Source organism: Rhinolophus sinicus, chromosome 16 (assembly GCF_057876585.1).
Source record: "Rhinolophus sinicus isolate RSI-liver-muscle chromosome 16, RSI-T2T, whole genome shotgun sequence".
Classification (NCBI taxonomy): domain Eukaryota; kingdom Metazoa; phylum Chordata; class Mammalia; order Chiroptera; family Rhinolophidae; genus Rhinolophus; species Rhinolophus sinicus.
In genome coordinates, this window is record NC_142516.1 from 124,912,080 (window position 1) to 124,921,154 (window position 9,075).

The 9,075-nt window shown below is 39.2% G+C and overlaps 1 long non-coding RNA gene and 1 pseudogene across 1 annotated transcript in view; both read left to right on the forward strand.

Moving 5' to 3' along the window:
- The first annotated feature begins 1,361 nt into the window (after nucleotides 1-1,361).
- LOC148755104 (uncharacterized) overlaps nucleotides 1,362-9,075 on the forward strand; it is a 56,030-nt gene continuing 48,316 nt past the window's right edge. Inside the window, exon 1 of the long non-coding RNA XR_016019305.1 lies at nucleotides 1,362-1,600. This is a non-coding gene — a long non-coding RNA (uncharacterized LOC148755104). The remainder of the gene's footprint in view (nucleotides 1,601-9,075) is intronic.
- LOC109457555 (securin pseudogene) lies at nucleotides 4,836-5,416 on the forward strand (annotated as a pseudogene).

Here is a 9,075-nt window from a genome sequence, read left to right on the forward strand (position 1 = left end):
GATGTACAGGCTGTCAGCCCCCCTTATTTGTGCGGGATGATCCAGGTAGTTCCTCAGAGGATGGTGACCTTCCGCCCTTTTGTCCTGAACTGATGCTAGAAGGTTCTCCGACCTCTCAGTCCTTTATCACGTGCAGCCATCAGTGGAATCTACAACTTAAGGCACTGCGCTGGGAGCCCTGGCCACGTTGAGAACTTTTGTACATTTAACTTCTGAAATTCTCTGTTCAGTTTCTGTCAATTATGGGATATTACTCAATTACTATCTATACCTTTTAGGTAGTGATTTTAATGCAACTAAACAGGTGCCATAATTTTACCCCTCCAAGGGGCTTGCTTTTCTGTGATGATGAAGAGATCTGCTGTGTTCCTGCTTAATCATATTAGCTTAAATTTGTAGGCAGTCTCCAGGTGAAAGGAGAAGAATATAAATATGCAGCATTGCTCTTGTTCGTTTTTACTATAGCTCATTCTCACCCATTTAATTGTTGGATTTCAGAAAATCAGGACCCTTTAATTGTGTCAAGGGCACAGCCAGAAAACTGCAAAGAGCATATAATGACTTGGGAGAAGAAGCCAGTTCAGATGTAACAAGGGGGTGATTCCAGAAGCTTCACCCTAGCTAAACATGATACGCTACAAATCCTGATGAAGCCCTAATGAAGAAAAGCAGCACGATCTTATTAAAGCCACAATTAGCTGACAGAGGCAGGGAGGGATAAAGAGAATACTAAAACCATTGATAAGTCTAAAATGCATTTACATTTGCCTATGAAATATAATCATGCCCAGAAGCACATAGTTAGGTCCACAGGGTCACAGCATATTTTGGTTGCTTCAGGAGGCTTCCTGCCAACGAGGAATACATCCCTGAACCAGAATCAGGCTTGGGAGAGGTGTGGAGAAGACAGATTGAGGAGGTCTGGAGTAGGGCCCTCATTCTGAATTGGAACAGACACCCCAGGAGGTTTTCATGCAGATGGTGTGTCGACCACATTTTGAGACACTCTGAAGTAGATGACTCCAGGACGTTTCCAGCTGTATATAATATGCACACTATCTCTAAACATTCGATTCTTTGCATATGTTATACATTCATAGCCTGTGTGTACATATGCAGGGAGAGACTATGCACCATTTGTCTCTTTACTGTATATATGAACTCCACATGTGCCTCATTTACAATAGGACAACTGAATTTTACAGGTTTTAAGTAAAATCAAATAAACACAGAGTATGGATTTGAGTGTTTTCTTTCCTTAGTTGGCCCAGGAAAAGAATTTAATTTATAAAAGATGACCAGAATCACAAACACAACTCCACATCTTGAGAACTAAACACAGAAGTGTCTGTGTGCTTGACTTCAGTTCCATTTCAAAGGAACTTGGTGATCTTGTCTTTGCTGTTCTTATGGCTTCTCTTTTCCTTTCAGCCGCAAACCCGAGGATTGACCTCCAATGTCCGATGCCTTGTGGAGGCCTCCGGCACCTGGCAATTATTACTGCTGTGCTCTGCCTGGCCCTGCCCGGCCCTGCCCAGCCCTGCCCAAGTGGAGATGAATGTTTTCTCCTCTGTCAATCATCTGCCTTCAGAGATGGCAAGTAAGTTTCAACTCATGAGCGGATTGTGAGTATTTGGTAGAGGTTGCCCAAAGGATTGGGTAGAGAAGGATTCTGAGGCTCTATACAGGCTCCAAATGAAAGAGTATGATCTGAGTCCCTATGGGTAGGATAGGGTCGTTTTTATATCACCTATTTGCCAGTCTAGATTGGGTTTTCTCTTTCAAAAAAGACTCTTTTTTATACATAATTTTAGAACTGGAAGAGAATTTTTTTCTTTTTTATTTAGAGTCCACATATAAGTGATGTCATGTCTTACTCTGTCCAGCTTATTTGACTTAGCATAATGCCCTCCAGTTTCATCCATGTTGTCACAAATGATGGGATTTTCTTCTTTTCTTTAAGACTGAAAAAATAGTTCATTGGATATATATATATATATATATATATATATATATATATATATAACATTTTCTTTATCCATTCATCCATAGATGGATACTTAGGAGGTTTCTATATCTTGGTTAATGTGAATAATGCTGCAATGTTCACGAGAGTGCAGCTATCTCTTTAAGATAGTGATTTCATTTCCTTTGGATATATACCCAGAGTTGGATTGATGGATTATACGGAAGTTCTATTTTTCATTTTTTGAGGAACATCCATACTGTTTTCCATGACAATAACATTTTATATTCACATCAACAGTGTATAGGGATTCCTTTCCTCCACATCCTCGCCGACATTTATAATCTCTTGCCCTTTTGATAATAGCCATCTGGATAGGTGTGAGGTGATATCTCGCTGTGGTTTTGATTTGAATTTCCCTGGTTGTTAGTGATGCTGAGTACCTTTTTATGCACCTATTTTGGCCATTTGAGTATCTTCTTTGGGAAAATGTATACTTGGGTCCTTTGCTCATTTTTTGATGAGATTACTTGGAATTTTTCTTTTGCTATTTGAGTTGAGTTCCTTACATATTTTAGATATTAACCCATTATCAGATATCTGATTAGCAAATATTTTTTCCCATTCCATAGGTTGTCTTTTCATTTTGTTGATTGCTTCTTTTGCTGTGCAGAAGCTTTTTAGTTTCATGTAGTTCCACTTGTCTATTTTTGCTTTTGTTGCCTATACTTTTTGTATCATATTCAAAAAATATTTGCCAAGACTAGTGTCAAAGAGCTTTTTCCTTATATTTTCTTCTAGGAGTTTTAGAAGGTCTTTCTTTCAGGTCTTACATTTAAGTCTTTAATCCATTTCAAGTTAATTTTTGTGAATGATGCAAATGACATTCTCAAGCCTTTGGTAGCTGATCAGAGATGCCCTGCTCTAGCTGGATTCTTCCATCTTCTAACCAATGTATACATTTGTCAAGTTTGCTGATTCTAAAGTTATATATGCTCACGAACCAACATACAACAAGCAACCTTTATCCCCATGAAGTGTATGCCTCTTCCTTCCATTGGGAAGAAGCCCAGTAGAAACAGTTTTCCCTAAAGCTCTTGCTGTACACTATTATGATACATCGGCTTTATTTGGGGAGGGGGGAGAAGGAAGAGACAGAATAAAAAGGAAATAAATATTATGCACACCCAGCATTTAACTTGTTTGATTTCAGACAGGCTGATTTAGAGATCAGAATCCAGTTGATAAGAGTGGAGGGTAGCATGAAAGACAGAAGGGAATGGAAGTTAGTTATAAATGGATGAACTTGAGAGAAGCAATGAGTTATTCGATAGTAATACTGTTCTCATAGCGTTTCTGTTCCATTGTTTTATTATAAAGAAGAATCAATAAAAAGATGATGCTTAAGGTTTTTAATTTAGTGAATTTCATCTAGGACCAAATACATCTGGCAGTAGCCTGACTTTTTAAAATGCAAACACTCAGATTTATTAATTTTCATGTTATGAATATTTAAAGAAGACTATCCTGATAGTATCATTTTACATAGAGCTAATGCACTTACATTTTTAATGAAATGAGTAGTCAACTATTAAAAATAAAATATTGATATGAATTGTTAGACTAATTGATTGAGAAAGAAAGTTATTGTGCAAGCAATCAGAGATTTAAGAAAAATGAATAGCAATCAAACCACTCAATTATTGTCAGCCCTTGGCATTAAGGAAGACTCTGTCCAATATATCTCTTTGCTTTATGAACAATTGCTTTTTAAAATGTCTGAAGAAAATTATCATTGTAAATCAAGCCTCAGGTAGGAAATGTGAGTCAAAAAGTAATATGATCTTCAGTAGCAGTACTTAACTGCTTAGTTCCTGCTACAAAATACTCATATGGGGATGGGGAATTGAGGTAATTTTCTTTGTCATTGAGTGTCCAAACCTTTTTCCTGGATTCCACATAAAATACAACAACTCAAACTGAAGATGTCTCCCCTAAATTTTAAGATACTTGTGCTCTTATCAAGATTTGAATAAATGTAATTTTAAGGCACTTTAAAGATTACTAGTTTAAAGAACTTTTGAAGTCTTTTTTTTTTTTTTTTTCACTCAGAAGAATTATTGTGTAAGGCCAACCCTGGCCTTCCTTCTAAGTATAATTTTCTGTGTTTGATTGCCCCAAAGTGAGACATTTCTTTCTTTGAATTAAAGGTGTAGGCTTAACTACTGAAGACTGGTCAGTTCTCAAATTCTGTTTAGCAGTCAAATCTATAAATGGAAACCACAGATTTCACTGCCACCCAACGTTCAGTTAGGAGTGAGTTGATAAACAGAAAAGGCAAAAAGAGTTACCACTTACCCAAGAGAAGATTGAGTTCAGATTTCTTGCTGAATACCTCTCACATAACAGTTTGATGAGGAAGACACGTATGGATTCAACAAAACAGGAGGCCCTACTATATACCCATTGCGTGGTAGGAGCCAGGGGCCCAAAGAACAACAAGAAAAGGAAGGAGAAAGTAAATTTTTGGTATTTTGTAGACAGAAATCAATTAGACGAGTGAGAGAACAGAGGATACTGGAAAGAAAATGGTTAAAGTGATGCACCAGGGAGGGGAAGCAGAGATGTGGGAAGAGCCAGGTGTGAGGGAAACATTACAGTGGACCAAGTGAGGAAGAAAAGATCCAGAATTTGGCAACGAGTGTCATTTAGGGCAGTGCTTCTCATGCATACAAATCTTCTGGGGAGCTTGTTAAAATGCAGATTCTGAGTCAGTAGATGCCTGCCTTTTTGCATTTCTACCAAGCTCCAAGAAAATGCTCAGGCCAATCTTGGAGGAATTTGGCTGTGGACCCCAACATAACGCAGAATGACTACTCTGAACTTTGTTGATAAGGAAGATGGAGAACCAGGCACCCATGTGGCAACTGAGGATGGTCTGAAGCTGGGATCTAGGACTTCAGTGAAAGCTCTAGGTGGAAGATCACAGGTTTCAATACTGTATGTTGGCAAAACGTATGTTGCTCTACCAGCTAAGCGTGCATAAGGCTGCCATAAAGTCTTTGGAAACTGTCAACATTAGCCAGTAAAGGCTACTGGACCCCACAAGCAAACTCAAACTTCTCAGCAAAAAAGATGACCGAGAAGACTGTTAAAGCCCAATGTTCTGTTTCTGCCTCGGATGACACCTAACCAGAAAGAGAAACATTCATTCCCTTCAGTCCTCTAGATTTTGAGAATGTTGACTTGCCTGAAGTACACCAGACTACACACCTCCCCTTGGATAGATTGCCTTTCATGCTCCTTGATAAGAAGAGGGGATTTGAAATGCTGTTACCCCTGAGACCCCCTTCACCTCAGAAGATGTCCTCTCCACTGTGGGAATCTAATCAGTTGCTGTCCACCCTGGATGTTGAATTGCCACTTCTTTGCTATGACTTAAATATTTAAATTTCTTAACATTTTATAGTTTGTGTGTGTGGGTATTCATAGTTTGTATTATTAAGCAATTCTTTCTTTCTCTTTTTCTAAAAGATGCTACTACTGCTGGTCCAGACCACATTTGAGTAGCAAGATTAGAGGATCCCATTTTCATCTGTTGGAACGTGAAGTATGTCTGTGCCAAAGAATGAATTATTTATTAAGTGCCTGTTGTGTACCTAGCCATCTACCAGGTACTCTGAAGAGTTTAAAAGAAGATGAGAACTCCCTCGTGCAGGAACTTAGAGTCTTAAGGAGGAGATAAGACATGCAAACACAAACCCACTAGAGTAGAACAGAGGAGACTGTGTGTTAGAGAGCCTACATGTGGCCGGAAGGCTTCAGGGAGGGAGAGGAGTCTGTCTAAGCACCATGGACCTTAGACGGGCAGAAAGTGGGGTGGACCCTTAAAGTGAAATGAACAATGAAAAGGCAGGTGTGTCTCCTGAGCACTAAGCACATTACTGGTCGTTGTCATGATCGTTCAGTAAGTGACTGACTCAATGTCACTGACTGCAGGCGTTCGGGTTCCAAAGAGGAGGGGACAAAACATGGATTCCCATTGTAACAGTGGGAGAAAAGCATAAATAATGATTGTGGCATGTCAACCTACTTAAGATATTCATTTCATACTTGCTTTTGCTGCGAATAGAACAAAAAGAAATCTTAGAACAATCACACGTTTGTGTTGAGGTTCAGACTCTGGGTGTCCAAGGCATTGAGAAGCAAACCTTGCCCAGCTTTGGGAAGATTTGTCCCACTCTAGGTTATTTTGGAGTTGCCGGGAGAGGAGGACCTCCCATATACACATGTCCTGGAGCTATAAATCACATGGTTACATTATGTAACATGGTGATAAACATCAGTGTTGTGGTAGTTCAGTCAAGGCCAAGAACAATAAATATGTCTGGAAAGAGGAGAAGGCTTCACCCAGGAAGGATTGACATTTGGGCTGGGCATTGAAAGATGAGCAGGAAACTGCCAGGGAGCATGGAGGCAGCAGCTCCAGCAGAGCCATGGTGCAATCCCCCTGTCAGGAAAATGATGTACCGTGGATGTCAGTAGAAATCTGGGGCCCATGAAGGGCTGTGACAGGAGAGGAACATGGGAAGGTGGACTAAGGCCATGCTAGGAGTGGTCTTGAAGCCCAGGCAGAATTGTTTGGACACCATCCTTACCAGACAGAGGTGTCCAATCAGGACTTTCCCATCGTGCGTGGGTAAAATCTGGTTGTACACACATAATACTGCCAATTGGATTTGGACGATGGTTAGGAAAACAATGATATCTTTGCCTAAACTTCCGTTAGAAATCTTTGTCCGCACTAGCTATTTCCTGAATTGTGTGGCGATAAAAGAATAAGTGGGGGCAAGTAAGCCACAGGTGATTTGTGATTTTATTACAAACCTGCTGTGTAGTTTTTGTCGAGGGGCAACTTCTCTGAACCTCAGTTTCTCCTGCTGCACTAGGAGTAATGCTCATTTTGACACAACAAATGTAGCGGTTCTCACAATGATAGTTCCTGAGGGCTTCCTGTGTCAGTCACATGCATTATCTATCTAATCCCACCTAATGAGATGGGCTCTGTTATCAGCCCTTTAACAGCTGAAAAAAAATAAAACTCAAAATATTTAAGTCATTGGCCTAAGGACACTGATTAGTGAAGCTTATCCCGGGTCTGTCTGATTCGAAACTCCCAACCTATACACAATTCTGTACCATCCCATACCCCAAAGATGGTCATTTTTAACAATCACCATTTCAAAGAAAACCTCAAATTAAAAGTTGTTTCAAAGTACCTTGAAGATGTTACCTCATAACCTGCATGCTTCTGGGAAGGAATACAGAACCATCTGATGCTGGACAGTAAAGACCTTATAAATCACTTGGTTCACTCTTCTCTCTGTACACAAGAGGACACATGTGCAGCCAGGCTGTGGAACTCACCCAAAGTCACAGAGTTGGTCCTAGCAATAGCTGGCCTTAGTACATTTGAGTGTGTTTCAAGTGCAGTATTGAATAGGGGCTCTGATAAACAGTTTAGATTTTCTGCACTCACTCATTTTCTATTTCTTACAGTTGAGGGCCATTCTCTCAACTTCCTTTATAATCCCCCATTTCACAGTGACAATGAAAATAAGTATCCTGGGGACTTGGAGAGACGTGGGGCAAGGCAGTTACCTCCAAGCCGATTGGCAGTTCCCAACAGAGATCTGGATTCTCGTGTTTCCTGGAAGGAGGTTTGGGCATGTGTTGCTTCAGGAAAGGCATTTGAAAATTTAAAGTTTAAATTAAAATGGGTCTGATATTCTTTAAGAGGAAAAAAAAAATGGTGATATTAAGTCATAAAGTATGTTTGAAAGAGTAAGAGCAAAAGAGTATCAAGAGTCTTAAAACTATTCATACTCCATCATTTAGTAACTCATTTCTAGGAATGCATTCTAAGAAAAACATCTGAAATTCACAGAGATACATGAATATGGATGTTCATTTCAGCATTACTTACAAAAAAAAAAAAGAATAAAACTGAAAACAACCTAACTGGTCAATCTCAGAGCAGCGCCCACAACATAGAATATTATGAAGCCATTAAATATTATTTGTAAATGACTTCAATGACATGAGGAAATGCTTATTATACAATCTTAAGTGAGATAAAAGGATGAAACAATATAAATAGCATGACCTCAAAAATGTAAAGAACTACATAGAATGTGGAGAATGTACCAAAATGCTTACAGAGTTTCTTGATGGGAGGAGTAAAATGATAGGATTAAGAATGATTTTATCCTTTTTTCTAAACTTATTGTAGTTTTTCAAATTTTATACAAGAGAATGAGTTCCTTTTATAATTATGAAACAAACCTTTAAAAAAGAGGCATATGCTGAATGTCAACTGTAGTTGAAAAAAAATTTTTTTAAAAGGCAGACGCAATCTTGTATAAATAGCAAAAGTGATCTCTCATTCAACACCCGTTTTATTTTCCAATTGAAGCTGTCATCGTACATTGACATAGGGCTGTATATTGACTCAGAATGGACAGGGTAGTTTCAGCAACACCGGGAACTGGCTGGGAAATCTCTTTCCAGAATTGTGCATCCGAAAAGGAAAGCCTTCAGAGGGACAGGGCGGGAGAGAGGAGCAGGCAACAGGTGGGCATCTTGCCTTAAGATTGAAGGGATTCTCAGTGGAGAAATACAAGATTTTCAAACAACTAGTCAACCAACCACCTCATTTCCCACCCCCCATTTTATTGAGAGATAATTGACATATAACATTGTGTAAGTTTAAGGTGTAAACGTGTTGATTTGATACATTTATATATTGCAAAATGATTACCACCATTGCATTAGCTAACATCCTGTTAAACCCTCATGTTATAAATGAGAAAACTGAGTCCAAGGAGATGGAGTAACTCTGTTAAGATCACACAGTGAACGAGCAAGACTCCTAGCTCATAGTCCAGTTTGGTTTCACTGTCCAGTGCTGCTCCCCTAGTTTTGAAGTAAATGTCTGAGTGCTTCAAATAGGCAACTGCAGTCTATTATTATAATGGAAACTGAGTTTTTACTGTTCTTCTACATGAGGAACAGTCGTAGGATAGCAGCAACAGTTGTGGGATGCCAAA